Source organism: Balaenoptera acutorostrata, chromosome 14 (assembly GCF_949987535.1).
Source record: "Balaenoptera acutorostrata chromosome 14, mBalAcu1.1, whole genome shotgun sequence".
Taxonomy (NCBI): Eukaryota; Metazoa; Chordata; class Mammalia; order Artiodactyla; family Balaenopteridae; genus Balaenoptera; species Balaenoptera acutorostrata.
This window is the reverse complement of record NC_080077.1, coordinates 50,125,311-50,144,867: the sequence shown is the minus strand read 5'-3', so window position 1 is coordinate 50,144,867 and position 19,557 is coordinate 50,125,311. Positions and strand designations below refer to the sequence as shown.

General features: G+C 37.6%; 1 protein-coding gene across 6 annotated transcripts in view; it reads right to left on the bottom strand.

Annotated features, from left to right (window-relative positions):
- Positions 1 to 19,557, bottom strand: part of CDK19 (cyclin dependent kinase 19) — a 181,196-nt gene that overhangs the window by 140,865 nt on the left and 20,774 nt on the right. For 2 of the 6 annotated variants that reach the window (XM_057528026.1, XM_007190698.2), the window contains exon 2: positions 7,013 to 7,074. The exons of 1 other annotated variant lie outside the window; for it this stretch is intronic. The gene's annotated coding sequence lies outside the window, so the exon portion shown is untranslated. Of the gene's footprint in view, positions 1 to 2,478; positions 2,615 to 7,012; positions 7,075 to 7,429; positions 7,479 to 19,557 lie in introns of those variants that run through there. 3 more of the 6 variants (XM_057528028.1, XM_057528027.1, XM_007190695.3) reach the window with 3 other exon arrangements.

Genomic DNA, 19,557 nt, shown 5'->3' with positions numbered 1-19,557 from the left:
CTAAAGTACAGAATTCAGAGAGCTTCTGGGTTGGTGAACAAGAACACATCCACTTGCTGGGATGGTGGTATACCCCAAAACTCCACAGGGATAGAAGCTCTTGTGCTTGGGACCCTTCTGGACATAGACCTAGCCCTATATATTCTTCATCTGACTGTTCATTTGTATCCTTTAATATATCCTTTGTAATAAACCAGTAATCTAGTAAGTAAACTGTTTTCCTGAGTTCTATGAGCCATTGTAGTAAATGACTGAACCTGAGGAAGGGGTCATGGGAACCTTCAATTTGTAGCTGAGTCAGAGGTTGTGGGCAACTTGGGGGACCCAACACTTGCCACTGGCATCTGAAGTGAGGGGTAGTCTTGTGGGACTGAGCCTTTAACCTGTGGGGTCGATATTGAGTTAAATTGTAGGATACCCAGCTGGTGTCGGAGAATTGGCCAGTATGGGAAAAAACCTGCACATCTCTGGTGTCAGAAGTAATTTGGGTAGTGTTGGGTGTAAGGAGAGTTGTGAATAGAGAGATAAACAGAGTTTTTCCTTTCAGATAGTCTATTTCCTAATATAGTAAGTATCCTTGCTAGAATCCGAACCATTTGAAACATTATAATCCACAATCTCTGAAATACACTTGAAAAAGCGAATTCCTTTAAAGGACTTTACTTGAAACTTTAATCAACATGACATATATCATAAAGTAAAAAGTCAGCTATTAGCTATAAAGAATTAATTTTTTTTTAGAAGTTTCTATATAGGTTAACCTGGATTAGTCTGTATAAAAATTCAGGTAAACCTAATGTTGTCAGATGATCCATTTCATAGGAATATCAACCTAAGATCAAATTCTAGTCACTAAAAAGCTGAAAAACAAGAAGTTAGGAAAATAAAGCTGTTGTCCAGATAAGAACAAAGATAAATACCAATAACAGGGACTTCCCTGGTGGCACAGTGGTTAAGAATCCACCTGCCAATGCAGGGCACACAGGTTTGAGCCCTGGTCCGGGAAGATCCCACATGCTGCGGAGCAACTGAGCCCGTACTCCGCAACAAGAGAAGCCACTGCAATGAAAAGCTCGCGCACCGCAACAAAGAGTAGCCCCTGCTCACCGCAACTAGAGAAAGCCTGCGTGCAACAATGAAGACCCAATGAAGCCAAAAATAAATAAAATAAATATATTAAAAAAACAATAATAATGAGTCAATCAAGTCATAATTTATGAGAAAAAAAGCATTTTTCTTTAATCATTAAATCACCTTTAAAACATAAAAATTTATGCTATCCAGTACCACAACACATTTATAATAAGAGTTATAAAAATAGCTACATTTATATAGTACTTAGTATGAGGCAGGTATCGTTCTTTGAGCCTCAACCACATTAACTCTTTTAATCCTCACAACGTGCTGCTAGGAAGCAAGTATTATACTCTCTCCATTGTACAGATGAGGACACTAAAAGCAGAGAGGTTAGATCACTCTAGATCACACAGCTAGTTAAGGGGCAGATCCAAGATTCACCAGGATCTAGGAAGCCTGGCTCCAGAGTCTGTGCTTTTGGTCACCACAGCTTCACTTCTTCTTATTCCCCTTCTGCAAAAGGGAATAGCACGGGTCAAGGCTCAGAGGCAAAAGAGAACGATGAATTTGAAGTTTGGTAAAGCTGGTTTAGAATAGGGGAAAGCAAGTTAAAGCTGAATGAAAAGAAGGCAAGGCCAGTTCAAACAGAACAGGTAAGCCACATTAAGGAAACTGGACTTCATTCCAAGCAGAAAAGGATTTTAATCAATCTGTGTTTTTGTGAATAGTTTGGAGATGAAGAGGGAACAAGGAGACTAACATTAAAAGGCCTTTGCAGTAATTTAAGATATGACTACAGTCTAAATTAGAATGGTGGCAGAAGAAATAAAAAGTAGATGGAACTGAAAGATAATAAGGAAACAGTATCAACAGAACATGTGGTTAAGAAACAAGAGAAAGTAAAGGAAGAATGAGTCTCATTTTTTGACTTGGACAACTCGGTGACAGTGGTGTCATTCACTGAGCTAAAAAGAACAGACTGGGGAAGTTTTTGTAAACTGAAGTTGAGAGGACTGTGGTCCTCTTTAAATGGAGATGTCAAAAAGGCATTTGGATAAACCTAGAGCTTAGAAGGAAGATGTGGGCTAGAGACAGAGTGTGAAAAAATTTAGAAATGAAACTCAGGACAATAGCAGAGAGGACAGAACCCTGAAGAACATCATTTAAGGAGAAGAACCTCCACAGTATTAACAGTGGATACTACACTACATGATGCTTAACACTGCTCAGTGGTTTCTAATTATGTTACTTTACTCTGGTCTTCCCAACTAACACGAATGTCACTGAAAGCAAGGACGCCTTCTATTAGGGCTTTGCAACTCCACAGCTTTTAGCATATTAATGGCTAGTTGTGGGGTACTTAACCAACTGAGATATGGGAAAGGGATACATAAAACATACTTGACTTTAGGAAGCTCCTTTTTTTAGGGTTCCTCTTATCTTCCAATTTGCCCCAGGCTTTTGCTCCCCTCCACACTTGCTGCACTGATTGCTCTAACTCGGCAAAGAAGTTGTTGGTAATTGATGATGTGGGATTTACACAATGGTTCTGTGGTGGACTCTCTCGTACTCAACACGTATAAGCAAATCCAGATGAAATTAAGAGAAAAATGGAGGCGTTCTTATTTAATATAATAGACACAGTTTGTTCTACTGCATTTTACTACAACAGCAGAAATTTTTATATTTTTATATTATACTGTCAAATCACAAAATACTTGTTCTGTTTGGCCCTCGGTCTTTTCCACACTGACTGATCTTCCTGATCTCTCTTTCCCTTTTTCTTCTCTACATCAGACAAGGTTGACCTTTCCAGAAATTTTGTGAACATTCTACTCTAGCCTGAGGTCAAACTCTCTGCTCTGCATTCACCAAGTACATTTCTGTACTATACACATGACATTCATCATATACTACTTCGTAAGGTAACTTTTCCATAGTATGTGATTTAAAGAGCTTAGATGATGGAATTATACACCTATTATACTGATACTAAGTCACACAGCTAAGAAATTACTTATACCCTCAGAGTACCAGTTTTTGCACCTGTTAATTAGGAATAATAATACTAACATTGCACAATTTTCAAGATAAATGAGATCACATATGTAAAATACCTAGCACAGTGTTATAGTTGAGATATAGTCTTTGCCCTACAGAAGTTCACCAGAGAGTAGAGGAACTAAGTAATGTGCACAGTTACTAAACATAAGGTATTATGTGAAAAAGTGCCTGAATCCCATCATTTAAAATATTTTTATTACCATCAACTTAATCTTATCTTTCTCAAAGAAGTTTAGGTGAGGGAAAGGGACTGCAGGGTGGGAGAAGAGTCCTCTTATGACCTGATATGAGCAATATTCACATCTTTTATATCACTAATTAGGATAATCTATTGAGATTATCATAGGTCATGAAAAGAAACTAGATGGTTTCCCCGATAGGATCAGGAACAAGGCAAGAATATCTGCTCTCTCTACTCCTGTTCAAAATCATACTGGAAGTCCTAGCCAATACAATAAAATGTGGAAAGGAAATAAAAAGTACACAGATTAAGGAAGAAATAAAATTGTATTTGTATAACTGTCTGGAGAAAATCCCAAAGAACAACAAGAGAACTCCTGGAACAAATAAACAATGATAGCAAGGTTGCAGGATACAAGGTTAATATACAAAAGCAATTGCTTTCTTATATACCAGCAATGAAAAGTTGGAATTGAAAATTAAATACACAATAACATTTACAATAGAACCCAAAAAAATGAATTACTTAGGTATAAACCTAACAAAACATGTATAAGATCTATACAAGGAAAACTATAAAACTGAAAAATCAAAAAATATCTAAATAAAGGGAGAGATATTCCATGTACGTGACTAAGAAAACCTAATATTGTCAAGATGTAAATTCTTCTCAATTTGATCTATAGATTCAAAATCCAAGCCAGTTATTTTGTGGACACTGACAAACTGACACTCAAGTTGATATGGTATAATCACATTGGAAAACAGTTTGGCAGTTTCTTACAAAACTAAACATACTCTTATCATACGATCCAGCAATTGCACTCCTTGATATTTACCAAAATGAACTGAAAGCTTCAGTCCCCACAAAAATCTGCACACAAATGTTTATAGCAACTTTATTCATAACTGCCAAAACTTAGAGGCAGCCAAGATATCTTTCAGTAGGTGAATGAATAGATTAACTGTGGCATACCCAGATGGTGCGATGTAATTCAACACTAAAAAGAAATGAGCTATCAAGCCATGAAAAGGCATGGAGGAAGCTTAGTGCTTATTACTAAGTGAAAAAAGCTAAACTGAAAAGGTTACATACTGTATGATTACAACTATGACATTCTGGAAAGGGAAAACTATACAGACAAAAAAAGATTCGTGCTTGCCAGGGGCTCAAAGGAAAGGAGGCAGGGATCAATGGATGGAGCACAGGTGAGACAGGAGGGAAGGGAGCAGGGCAGAACCATTAAAAGAATGACACAGCTGTTGAGGATATGACAAATACTGGTTAGAACCAACTAGGCCCAAGATGGAGGAAGATTCTACTTCCAGTAGATCTTGAGCCTCATTATACGCTCATTGTAATACACCCACAGGTGCCATGACAGTTCCAAGGCTGACCCTAAAAGGCCAAAAAGTGGGCAGTGGCCCAATTCCTAGAAATCCCCACCCCCTCTCCAAGATAGTTAGAATATTCTTCCCACTTGTTAGCCTATGAAATTACCCAGCCCATAAAAACTAACCACCCCACAGCACGGGGCCACTCTTGCCTTTGGAGACATCTGCATTGTGCCTATGGAATGTGTCTCTCTCTAAATAAACTTGCTTTCACTTTACTATGGCTTGCTCTTGAATTTTGCCCTGCGTGAAGCCAAGAACCCTCACTTGGCTGCCCGTCCCAGGAACTAGCCCAAGACCTGTGACATGACCAACCTCTTGTGCCCCATTCTCCTGCAACAGGGGGTATGTTTAGAGCAGTAAAATTATTCTGTATGATACTGTAATGGTGGATACATGTGATTATGCATTTGTCAAACCCACAGAATATACAACACAAAGAGTACCCTTAAGGTAAACTATGGATTTAGTTAATAACAATCAATAATAATGGCTCATCAACTGTAGCAAACATACCACTAAAGCAAGATGTTAATCACAGGGAGATGGGGGTGGGGAGGATGGGGTTGAGGCAGTAAAAGCGTATATAGGAACTCTCTGTACTTTCCACTCAATTTTTCTGTAAACCTAAAGCTGCTCTAGGGACTTCCATGGTGGTGCAGTGGTTAAGAATCCGCCTGCCAATGCCGGGGACATAGGTTCAAGCCCTGGTCCGGGAAGATCCCACATGCCGCGGTGCAACTAAGCCCGCGAGCCACAACTACTGAAGCCCGCGCGCCTAGAGCCTGTGCTCTGCAACAAGAGAAGCCACCACAATGAGAAGCCTGCACACCTCAACGAAGAGTAGGCCCCGCTCGCCGCAACTAGAGAAAGCCCGCGCGCAGCAACAAAGACCCAACGCAGCCAAAATAAATTAATTAATTAATTAAAGAAAGAAAGAAAGAAAGAAACTACTTCCAATCTATTGTTGGTAAATAGAAAATATCCTCCAACTGGCCAGTGAAAAGACCAAAAGAGGGACTTCCCTGGCGGTCCGGTGGTTAAGACGCCGTGCTTCCAATGCAGGGGGGCGCAGGTTCGATCCCTGCTTGGGGAACTAAGATCCCACATGCCGCGTAGCGTGGCCAAAAAATTTAAAAAAAAAAAAAAAGGGAGAAAGGAGAAACGGCATAGGAGGTAAAATTGCAGCTAACTCAATAAAAAGCCTGAAACTCTTCTAGTTAAGAAAAGCAGCTTCTCTGAATAGAAGGAAAGTGAAAGAAATAGTGAAACTGGGTTGATTGTAAAATGGAGTGATCCTTCGTAGGGCACAGAGTAGAAACTTAATAAATATATACTCCCCTAACGTCACATAAGGTGTATATCCTTAATATACAGTATAATATGCAGCCACTTGATATCAATACAAATATAATTTCCAGAAGACATAAGAAAACCATTCCTCTAATTCCCATTCAGAATCTATCTGAAAACTAGCCACGTTATTAATTTTAAGAATACAACACTGTTAGCTGCTATAGGTCTTAAAAAAAAAAAAAAAACCCTACTCAAGTATCATCTGAAGAAAGTTCATAAATGGTTTCATAAATTCAAAGAAAGTAATATCTGTAATATCTGGCACCTAAATGGCAAAATATTTGTATTTTTTTTTAAAATCGAAGTATTACCCAGGAAAGTTATGTCATATTATTTTCTGAAAAATAACTCATTAAGAAAGTCTCTATAAAAACATATTTGACAAATGTGTGGGATCTGTTTCTCTACTGAAACAAGAACTAAATTGAGAGAAGAGCATATTAACAAGTTCTGCAGAGAGAGGTAATTAGCATATTGGAAACTAAGATTTTTGGCACATGGGTCTGTCCTCCAGTCATGAGTCATGGACTAGGCTGCCTATTTATTGTGAAGCAATCTTTCAGTAAAAGGAGCAGCAAGGAAGAATACATGAATAATGACTTGGATAACTTCCGAGGAAGAAGTCATAGTGAAATTAGGTCTGAGAAAGTTAGATAGCATATACTATACATTATGCTAATGCTCTTTTCCTTTTACCCTTACTGTTTAGTTAACAGCAGAGAAACTGAAATTTAGTCCTTAGTTCTATTAAAACTTTTCTATTTTTTATGGATTTTAGTAATACTGAATAAAATTATTCAAGTATTAGCTTGGCTTTACGTTTTGTGAAATGCACCATTATAAATTATGTTGTGATGACATTTGTGAAAACCTCTCACCTGTCACATACCCACTCCAGCACACACACACAATGACACCAGAAGGCAACACTCTGCTTTACCTTCTGCTGAAAAGTCTGCTACCTCCAACGCTTGAGGTCCATACACGAAGCCCTCCTGGAATCTATGAACACAGCAGAGGCAAAAGGCAGAGAAGTTTATGTAGATTTAAAGTTACACTGCCCAAAACATAAAATGCCAAACGCCTATCACAAGTCTACATATCTGCCAAGGATATCAGATTTTGGATTTGACAATGAGTAAATCAACAATATACTGATATCATTCAGAGTTCATTATACATTATGCAGCTAATTACATGAAAAAAACCAAAACTTGAGCCTTAACTAATTTATATTCTCACCAATATAGGTGATTTACACTATCAAAAATGCTAATGACAATTAAATTTTTAAAATCATGTGAGAGAGCCAATACATATATAAGGAATATATAAGAAATTAAGTAGAAAAATATACTTCACTTAATGAAGTGTGATAGACTCTACAGCTCAAGGTACATTCTTTCTTAGGACAGGAGACTGCTGGGAATATAGGAGAAAAACAATTAGAAACAGACATGCAGAGGGGAAAGGGAAAAGTAGAACTGTAAAGATATTCTAATGCCAAGATTTAATTTAAGTCTGACAGCAATGTTGAAATGAGCCAGATATTACATATGTTAAGCAGTATAAGGGAAATCTACCTTGTTCGAATCATATAAAATAAATATAAGCATGAAACATGAAATGCTTTTCAGAAAACATTCATGTAAAAAAATTAAGAATTTAGGGACTTCCCTGGCAGTCCAGTGGTTAAAACTCTGCGCTCCCAATGTAGGGGGGCAAGGGTTCAATCCCTGGTCAGGGAACTAAGATCCCGCATGCCCCACAGTGCAGCAAAAAAAAAAAATTAAGAATTTAATCAGGTGTATAGCTGATTCACTTTGTTATAAAGCAGAAACTAACACACCATTGTAAAGCAATTATACTCCAATAAAGATGTCAAAAAAAGGAATGAGATACAAATAAATTACACTATATAGCAAAAAAAAAAAAAATTTAATCAGGTAAAACATTTAGATCTCAGATTTCATTTCATTCTTTGCTGATGTTGGGCTTAAAGACTACAAAATGCAGCTAGTATATGAGAAAAGGAGTCAGATAAATTTTACTAGCTATTAAATTTAAAAGAGGGAGGCATGCTATCTTTATGTAATATCGAGAAATCATTAAAAATACCATCAAACAATTAGGAAAGAAAGAACGAAGCACTGTCTTAAAACGTGATGATATGTCAAGAAAGAAACATTGCCTTGAAGTCAGGTGGCTTGAATTCAAGTTCCAGCTAAAGTTCTCAATTGCTCTGTGACATCAGGCAGGTCACTTAATCTCTGGTATAACGAGAGTTGTTCAATGAGGACTTTACCATCTCTCAGATTTATACTGACTATCAAATGAAATATGGTATTAATAATCACAGAATGTGGACTTCCCTGGTGGCACAGTGGTTAAGAATCCGCCTGTCAATGCAGGGGACTCGGGTTCGAGCCCTGGTCTCGGAAGATCCCACATGCCGCAGAGCAACTAAGCCCGTGCGCCACAACTACGGAGCCTGCACTCTAGAGCCTGTGAGCCACAACTACTGAGCCCACGCACCACAACTACTGAAGCCCTCACACCTAGAGCCCGTGCTCCGCAACAAAGAGAAGCCACCGCAATGAGAAACCCACGCACCACAACGAAGAGTAGCCCCCGCTCACCACAACTAGAGAAAGCCTGTGCTCAGCTATGAAGACCCAACACAGCCAAAAATAAATAAACTTATTTTTAAAATAATAATAATCACAGAATGTTATATTTTGCAAAAATTTAAATCAGTGCATTTGACATAAATTAACAATTTAATAAATTTGTTAACTAAGAAACACAGGGAATATAGAGTACCAAGCCAAGAAATCTGCGGAGGAAACCCAAAGAAGCAAAGCAAAAGGCTGAGCTGGTCAAAAGAGCCTAGAGTAGCTGACAGGGCTCAATGGCAGCCAGCAAGTCACAGTCTCCAAGAGATGGTTGTATCATGTTAGTAATTTAGCAGTTTGCCCAGTACTCTCTGCCTTGGGTGTATCTTAATTCCCAAAACAACCTTATAGACTACACCCTCCTCTAACGTAGTGCTTGTGACATTTTAAGCTAAGGACCTGAGACACAGTAACTACCTGCATATTGCATATATTTTTAAAAACCAGAGATAAGATCCCACCTAATAAAACAATAATGGAGCAAAGGCTTATCTTGTATGTATGATGTGCCAGGCACAGTCCTGAAGCTCTACAAGCACTAGCTCACTTGGTCTTTACAAGTCTGAGATAAGTTCTGTTATTATCCTCACTTTACAGATGAAAAATTGAGACACAGGGAGCCTAAGAAACTTGCCTAGGGACTCCCCTAGTGGTCCAGTGGGTAAGACTCCACGTTCCCAAAGCAGGGGGCCCGGGTTCGATCCCTGGTCAGGGAACTAGTTGCACGCCGCAACTAAGAAGTTCACATGCCACAACTAAAAGATCCTGCATGCTGCAACAAAGATCCCGCATGCTGCAACTAAGACCCGGTGCAACCTAAATAATTAATTAATTAATTTAAAAGGGGGGGAAAAAAAAAACTTGCCTAAACGCACAAAAGTGGCAGAGCTGCGATTCAAACCCAGACTGTCTACTTCTAGACCATACTTAGTCACTATACCATCCAGACTATGGAATTAAAATCACACAAACCGGGGCTTCCCTGGTGGCACAGTGGTTGAGAATCCGCCTGCCAATGCAGGGGACACGGGTTCGGGCCCTGGTCTGGGAAGATCCCACATGCCGCGGAGCAACTGGGCCCGTGAGCCACAACTACTGAGCCTGCGCGTCTGGAGCCTGTGCTCCGCAACAAGAGAGGCCGCAATAGTGAGAGGCCCGCACACCGCGATTAAGAGTGGCCCCCACTTGCCACAACTAGAGAAAGCCCTCACACAGAAGCGGAGACCCAACACAGCCAAAAATAAATTAATTAATTAATTAATTTTTTTAAAAATGTGTACTTAAAAAAAAAAATGTTGCAGATACTTAAAAAAAAAAAAATCACACAAACCAAGCACTTATCTATAGGTAAAAAGTAAACAATTAAAAACTGTTCTTAAGTATTCAATCATGTTATATATATTCTTCAGCATTTGCAACATTTCCTTGGAAAATTCAAATTCAAATGATTGTTGTACAAAACATGTTTAAAAATGAGAAATGCTTACAATACAAAACCAAAAGAAAAAAATTTTTAATTTAAAAACAAAAAAAGGCCCAAAAAAGACTAAAGAACATATATCCAAATAACATTCAAATAATATTGGTGTTAGAGTAGCAAAATTGAGTGATTCCATTTCCATTTATTAAAACTTGCTGTCATATGATTACACAACTCACTAAAACATTTTTAAACCTTCAAAAAAATTCAACACAATGGATACTACCACATACCAATTAGGATGGCTACTATCAAAAAAAAATTTTTTTAAGGAAAAAAATAACAAGCGTTGGCAAGGCCGTGGAAAAATTGGGACCCCTATGTACTGTTGGTGAGAATGTAAAATGGTGCAGTTGCTATAGAAAATACTACGGAAGTTCTTCAAAAGATTAATAATAGAATTACTACATTATTCAGCAATTCCACTTCTGGGTATATAGCCAAGAGTTAAAAGCAGGGATTCTCAAAGAAATATCTGTACACCCATGTTCACAGCAGCCTTATTCATAACAGCCAAAAGGTGGAAGCCACCCAAGTCTCCATCGATGGATGAATGGATAAACAAAATGTGCTATATACATACAACGGAATAGTATTCAGCCTTGAAAAAGAAGAAAATGCCTGCACATACTAAAGCATGGCTTAACCTTGAGGACATTATGCTAGATAAAATAAAGAAGTCCCAAAGGGACAAATACTGATGATTCTTCTTATATGAGGTACCAGAGTCATCAAATTCATAGAGATAAAAAGTAGGACAGTGGTTGCCAGGGGCTGGGAGAAGGGGAAAAATGGGAAGTTATTCTTTAATAGGTACAGGGTTTCAGTTTTACAAAATGAAAAGGATTTTGTGAATAGATGGTGGTGATGGTGGCACAAAAACATTAATGTATTCGATGTCGCTGAACGGTTCACTTAAAAATGATTAAAATGGTAAATTTTATTTTATGTGTACATATATTGTCACAATTCTTTAAAAAAGTAATAGGTGTTAAGTGTATAACATACAAAAAGGTATGTATAAAAAAAGATAAAGAAAATTGTTATTTCATTTTCCAGAAAACTACTGTAAATCCTTTTTTTTTAATTTATTTATTTAATTTATTTATTTTTGGCTGTGTTGGGTCTTTGTTGCTGTGCACGGGCTTTCTCTAGTTGTGGTGAGTAGGGGCTACTCTTCGTTGCAGTGCGCAGGCTTCTCATTGCAGTGGCTTCTCTTGCTGCAGAACATGAGCTCTGGGCTCATGGGCTCTAAAGCGCAGGCTCAGTAGTTGTGGCGCTCGGGCTTAGTTGCTCCGCGGCATGTGGAATCTTCCCAGACCAGGGCTCAAACCTGTGTCCCCTGCATTGGCAGGCGGATTCTTAACCACTGCGCCACCAGGGAAGCCCTATAAATCCTTTTTTTTTTTTAAACATCTTTATTGGAGTATAATTGCTTTACAATGCTGTGTTAGTTTCTGCTTTATAACAAAGTGAATCAGTTATACATATACATATGTTCCCATATCTCTTCCCTCTTGCATCTCCCTCCCTCCCACCCTCCCTATCCCACCCCTCTAGGTGGTCACAAAGCACCGAGCTGATCTCCCTGTGCTATGTGGCTGCTTCCCACTAGCTAGCTATTTTACATTTGGTAGTGTATATATGTCCATGCCATTCTCTCACTTCGTCCCAGCTTACCCTTCCCCCTCCCCACGTCCTCAAGTCCATTCTCTACATCTGCATCTTTATTCCTGTCCTGTCCCTAGGTTCTTCAGAACCATTTTTTTTTTTTTAGAGTCTATATATATGTTAGCATATGGTATTTGTTTTTCTCTTTCTGACTTACTTCACTCTGTATGACAGACTCTAAGTTCATCCACCTCACTACAAATAACTCAATTTCGTTTCTTTTTATGGCGGAGTAATATTCCGTTGTATATATGTGCCACATCTTCTTCATCCATTCATCTGTCGATGGACACTTAGGTTGTTTCCATGTCCTGGCTATTGTAAATAGTGCTGCAATGAACATTGTGGTACATGACTCTTTTTGAATTATGGTTTTGTCTGGGTATATGCCCAGTAGTGGGATTGCTGGGTCGTATGGTAGTTCTATTTTTAGTTTTTTAAGGAACCTCCATACTGTTCTCCATAGTGGCTCTATCAATTTACATTCCCACCAACAGTGCAAGATGGTTCCCTTTTCTCCACACCCTCTCCAGCATTTATTGTCTGTAAATTTTCTGATGATGGCCATTCTGACCTGTATGAGGTGATACCTCATTGTAGTTTTGATTTGCATTTATCTAATGATTAGTGATGTTGAGCATCCTTTCATGTGTTTGTTGGCAATCTGTGTATCTTCTTTGGAGAAATGTATATTTAGGTCTTCTGTCCATTTTTTGGATAGAGTTGTTTGTTTTTTAGATGTTAAGCGGCATGAGCTGCTTGTATATTTTAGAGATTAATCCTTTGTCAGTCGCTTCGTTTGCAAATATTTTCTCCCATCCTGAGGGTTGCCTTTTTGTCTTGTTTATGGTTTCCTTTGCTGTGCAAAAGCTTTTAAGTTTCATTAGGTCCCATTTGTTTATTTTTGTTTTTATTTCCATTTCTCTAGGAGATGGGTCAAAAAGGATCTTGCTGTGATTTATGTCATAGAGTGTTCTGCCTGTTTTCCTCTAAGAGTTTGGTCTTTTTTAATATAAATTTATTTATTTATGGCTGTGTTGGGTCTTCGTTTCTGTGCGAGGGCTTTCTCTAGTTGCGGCAAGCGGGGGCCACTCTTCATCACGGTGCGCGGGCCTCTCACTGTTGCGGCCTCTCTTGTTGCGGAGCACAGGCTCCAGACGCGCAGGCTCAGTAGTTGTGGCTCACGGGCCCAGTTGCTCCACAGCATGTGGGATCTTCCCGGACCAGGGCTCGAACCCATGTCCCCTGCATTGGCAGGCAGATTCTCAACCACTGCGCCACCAGGGAAGCCCTCTTCTAAGAGTTTTATAGTGTCTGGCCTTACATTTAGGTCTTTAATCCATTTTGAGTTTATTTTTGTGTATGGTGTTAGGGAGTGTTCTAATTTCATTCTTTTTACATGTAGCTGTCCAGTTTTCCCAGCACCCCTTACTGAAGAAGCTGTCTTTTCTCCGTTGTGTATTCTTGCCTCCTTTATCAAAGATAAGGTGACCATGTGTGTGTGGGTTTATCTCTGGGCTTTCTATCGATATCCTAATTTTATACATTTTGCTTCCTCTGTGTAGAACTCAGAAATGTAACAATAATCTTGAGTCTGTTCCTAATAATCAACCTGCCTCCCACTAATAGCGATGTCATTAATCTAAGAAAAATAGACTTATCTCATCTTGCAGCACATTATTTCTAATTGTAGCCCACAGTACCACAGTTGTACCAACATACTAAATTCTTTCCTTCTAACCAGGGAGAAACTGGTGTTTTTAAAAGGATAAATTAAGAAGGCACTCTGCATCCATAGCCAAAGAGATGATATGGGAAGAGGCACAATGCAGAGTGTTCAATTTGGGTAGGGGATTGAAGAGTAGAGAAAAATAGGGCAAGTACCATGGATAAATTTGCAGCACAACTTTTCACAGAGTGGAACAGCTTTATCTGAAGTGTTATAAATTTTCATCAAGTAAAAGCATAATAAAGTTAAATTGGAAAATAGTACGAATATTTATATTACTTTCCCTCCTTCTTTTAGCATGAAAACTCAAAAGTTGGCCACTTTTTCAAAGCACATCATTGGTTTCACCTTCCTTCAGTTTCTTCTACTACGTAAACAAGTACAAACAACCATATGGAAATTACAGAGACTATGTGTAACAATGAAATCTCTTCTTCTGATTATAAATTACACACAGTTCTCTCTTTCAAACCACATTAAATACAGAAACAAAACCAAGATCTTTAAAACTACAAACCAAACACATGAAAACAAGTCAAAACATTCCTTTCATTTGATTGTGTAACTGGGTAAAATAAACCAGCAAATTGCATTGCCCAATACAGATTTCTACCTAAAGAAATACATCAAGAAAAAGATAGGGCTTCCCTGGTGACGCAGTGGTTAAGAATCCGCCTGCCAATGCAGGGGACACAGGTTCGAGCCCTGGTCTGGGAAGATCCCACATGCCACAGAGCAACTAAGCCCGTGTGCCACAACTACTAAGCCTACGCTCTAGAGCCCGCGAGCCACAACTACTGAAGCCCACACACCTACAGCCCGTGCTCTGCAACAAGAGAAGCCACTGCAATGAGAAGGCCACCCACCGCAACAAAGAGTAGCCCCTGCTCGCCGCAACTATAGAAAGCCCCCGCGCAGCAATGAAAACCCAATGCAGCCAAACATAAATAAATAAATAAATTTATAAAAAAAGAAAAAAGAAAAAGATAGGGAAAGAGGGATGGGGACAAGGACAGTTTAATAGGTTACAATGGCTGAGGAGCAAATCTAAGGATTTTCATACTTTTTGTGCTACATTATATAATCTTCATTCTATTAAAAGAACAAAATTACAATGTTCTTACCTGTAATAATGGTATTATGGTTATGCAGGAGAATGTGTTTATTTTTAGGAGAGGCATGCTGAAATATTAAAGGCTATAGTGCCATGATGATTGCAACTTAGTTTCAAGTGTCTCAGAAAATATATATACCTATGTGCAAACATATTTACAGACAAAGCAAATATAGCAATCTGTTAACTATTTAATCTGGACCTTAGAATGGCAAACTACACCCCAAGCCAAATCCAGCTGAGCCTGTTTTTGTAAATAAACTTTTACTAGAACACTGCCATGCCCTTTCATTAACCTGTTGTCTACAGCTGCTTTCTCTCTACAACTCCAGAATTAATAGTTGTAACAGAGACCATATGGCCTCCAAAGCCTAAAATATTTACTGGCCCTTTATGTAAGTACAGAAAATATCTGGCCCTTTACGGAAGAAATTTTGCTAACTCCTATGTAGACAGTGGATATACAGGTGATCATAGAATCAAGTCTTTAAGCTTTTCTGTATGTTTGAATTTTTTTACAATAGAAAATTGGAAATACATACACTTTTATACATAAATCTTTTGATTTCTTCAGAATACAGACAAATACAGAAACAGATCATTGAAAAAGAGAGCTTGGACACAATCATAATACTGATATGATACTAAAAAGAGTTATGCAGTTTTTAGTGCAAAAGGAGCAACTTTTTAGGACAGCAATTTGGTGATATCTAATTTTAAACACTCCTACCCTATACCTATCCTACAAAAATACACAAGTGTGAAAAGATTAGTAGCAGTGCTTGTTATCTGTCAGACCCTTCACATGTCATGCAATCCTCACAACAACCCTATGAGGTAAGTAAGGACCACTATTCTCCCCATTTTACATATGAGGAAACTAAGACATAGAGTTAATTTGCCCAAGTCACACAACTAATGGTATCACTGGGATTATGAATTCAGATAAAACTTCAAAGCTCAATCGTAATCACCATACAACACTGCCTGTTGAAAAAAAGGACAAAGGAAGTAAATGCAAAATAACCAAAAGATGAATACAAAGAACCAATACACAATGAAGACATTCAACCTCCCTGGTAATAAAATAATAATAATATAAATGAAAGTAAAACATCATCTGCCTGTCAGCTTAGATAAGCAGAAAAAAGCTAATGTGGGCAAGAGTAAGGAGAAAGAAGCAGCACCGTGCCCTTTTGATAGACGTGTAAGTAAAGTCAACCTACTTGGAGAAAGAGTGTGGCAATATGTTCCTAAATTCTAAACGGGCATACCCTGTGATCCAACAATTCTGCTTCTAAGAATTTATTCTAAAGGGATAATCAGACAAGTGGGCAAACATAATAAGCATTATTTGCTACAGTAAAACAAAAATAAAAACCTAGAAACAACATAAATGTTTATTAATAATAGAAAAATACAGACAATGGAATACCATAATGCAGTTCAAAATGATTATATAAATCTGTTACTAACAGAAAGATACCAACATATAGCATTTAGATATTTAAAAAGAAGAGATTAAAACCACATATGGAGAATGATCCTACTTCTGTAATTTTTTTTTTAAAGGTGAGTATGTTTGTTTGTATACAGACCACAAATGGATGAAAAGATGTCAGGAAGGAAATGCACCAAAATATTAAGTAATTATCTCTAGATGGTGGGATTTTGAGTGTTTCTTACTTCCTCCCTTATTTCTTTCCTTATTATCTAATTACTTTTGCAGATTGTATAACTTTTATAATTATTTTTAAAAACCAGTCAATTTTAAATATTTGTTTACAGCTCAATAATTACTATTTCCTTATTTATAACATGCAGTGTATATTTAATTAAGGAGTTCAGAACAATTTGTTAAGGACTTAATGACACTCCAGAAATAAAGAAATACTAAATAGCCAATGATCACCAAAATTTCATGTTAAAAAATTAATGATAATAGGATTAACACATACATTTTTGATAGTATAAAAGCATCATCTCCTTTATTCCTCACAACTCATTCCCCATTTTTACATACTTCTCTTTTCAGACCCTAATCCTTTCCAGTTCTTCCCAAGGTATTAAAAAAACTTTTTATACACGTTTAGAATTTATCTTGCCCAAACACCTCCAGATCTCTGAGTTTATTATTTCTTTCACCTCTACACTATGTATTTACCACTCATCCTACTAAACTAAAAATCACTTCTCTGTCTGGCTCACTCTTCATCCTTCAAAACTCAGCTCTCATAGGCTTTCCCTGCTCTTGGAAGCTTTCCAAATCACCTGCACAGTCCTAGGTCAGTTCAGTTCAGTGTCCCTCCTGGTTACCCCCACAGCATCCTGTGCACACCTGTAAAACAGAATTTATAGCCCTGTATTGTAATTTATTTCATTCTCTCGCTAGATTGTAAGAAAAGGAACTATGTCTTCTATCCTTACATTCCTAATTCCTGCATAGGGTTATTCAGTAAGAGTCAAATAAATGAGTGAATGATATTGCATGTTATCTTTTTTCACTGTATATTTTTAATTTAGCCCAATATACTATAAATCCTTAAAGGATGGAACTTTGTCACATGTCCCTTTGCTTTAAAAAAATTTTTTTAATTGGAAAAAAAAAAAAAAACACTATCAGACCTAAATATAAGACCTAAAACTACAAAACTCTTAGGAGAAAACAAAAAAGTAAATCTTTGCAACCTTAGATCAAGCAGCAGTTTCCTAGTACAAGCAACAAAAGAAAAAAAGACATAAATTGGACATCATCAAAATTAAAACCTTTTGTGCTTCAAAGGACACGATCAAGAAAGTGAAAAGGCAATCCACAAAATGAGAGAAAATATTTGCAAATCATAAATCAGATAAGGGCCTAGCATCCAGAATATATAAAGAACTCTTACAACTCAACAACAACAAAGAATAAAAAGACAGCCCAATTAAAAAAATGGGAAAGGGATTTGAACAGACATTTCTCCAAAGACTATACACAAATGGCCAAAAAGCACATGAAAAGATGCTCAATATCATTAGTTATTAGGGAAATAAAAATCAAAACCACAATGAGATACCATTTCATACTCACTAGGATGGCTAAAATAGAAAAGACAGACAATACCAAATGCTAACAAAGGAATTGGAACCCTCACACATTGCATTTGGGAATGTAAGATGGTGCAGTGGCTTTGCAAAAGTCTGGTAGTTCCTCAAAAGGTTAAATATAGAGTTAGCATACAACCTTAGGTTCCACTCTTAGCAATTCCACTCTTAGGTATAGACCCAACAATTTAAAACATATGGTCAAACAAAAACTTCTACATAAATGTTCATAGCAGCATTATTTACAATGGCCAAAAAGTGGAAGCAACCCAAATAACCATCAACTGATGAATGCATAAACAAAATATGGTATATCCATACAATGGGATAATCTTCGGCCACTTACAAGAGTGAGGTGCTCATACATTCTACAACATGAATGAACTTTGAAAACATTATGCTAAGTGAAAGAAGTCAGAAATAAATCACGTATAGTATGATTTCAATTATATGAAATGTCCAGATTAGACAAATCCGTAGAGATAGAAGAAGATTAGTGGCTGCCAGGAGCTAGGAGAATAGGGAAATAGGGAATATCGCTAATGGGTAAAGGGCTTCTTTTGGGGGTGATGAAATGTTCTAAAATTAGATACTGATAATGATTACACAACTCTGTGAATATACTAAAACCACTAGGTTGTCAAAAAATAAATTAAAAGCCTCTGCTATGATGGACCTAAATACATATTTTACTGATGAAAAATACAGTAACTTATCAATCAATCAATCAGTATCTTAGAAAGTTTATGGAAAAGTGCACCCTGACAACTGACAATAAGTAATTTGCCTTCACCAATCTCTTCAGTAATCATCATGGATGCTCCATAGGCAAACAGTTCTCGTTACATTTATATTAGACATCTTGTTACAGATAAGAATGTTGGCGTAGGAATTAGAAAAGGACACCGATATATTAGAAACTGAAACATACTATGTGATCTTAAGGGAGGTATTTAGGGTTTCTGGACTTCTTTTAAGGCAAGCAATTTAACAAGATATAAGATTCCATGATTTTTTTTTTTTTTTTTTGACCCTGCAACATGTGGGATCTTAGTTCCCCGACCAGGGATTGAACCTGCGCCCCCTGCACTGGAAGCACAGAGTCTTAACTGCAATCACTACCTTTAAGTACATCTGGAAAGAGATTTTTTTTTTTGAGACTTTTAAGTTTTTAATTAAATTATGTTCTTAAAACACCAACTTTATGCAGATCAATATAGTAATACTAGGCAACACTAAGAAACACCAGTTCACTTTGAAGGTCCTAATCATAATCACCACTTTAAAGTCAAATATTGTTGAGCACAGTTTGATTTATGTACTCTCTCCTCTTTTCACTTTATATTTTTCACTTTAGAAATTCCCTCTCTCAGGGACTTCCCTGGTGGCGCAGTGGCTAAGAATCCTCCTGCCAATGCAGGGAACACGGGTTCAAGCCCTGGTCTGGGAAGATCCCACATGCCACAGAGCAACTAAGCCCGTGTGCCACAACTACTGAGCCTATGAGCCACAACTACTGAAGCCTGCACACCTAGAGCCTGTGCTCCGCAACAAACAGAAGCCACCGCAATGAGAAGCCTGGACACTGCAATGAAGAGTAGCCCCTGCTCTCACAACTAGAGAAAGCCCATGCATAGCAACAAAGACCCAATGCAGCCAAAAATAAATTGATTAATTAATTTTTAAAAAAAAGAAATTCCCTCTCTCAGAAAAACAAAGTTTTAACTAAATA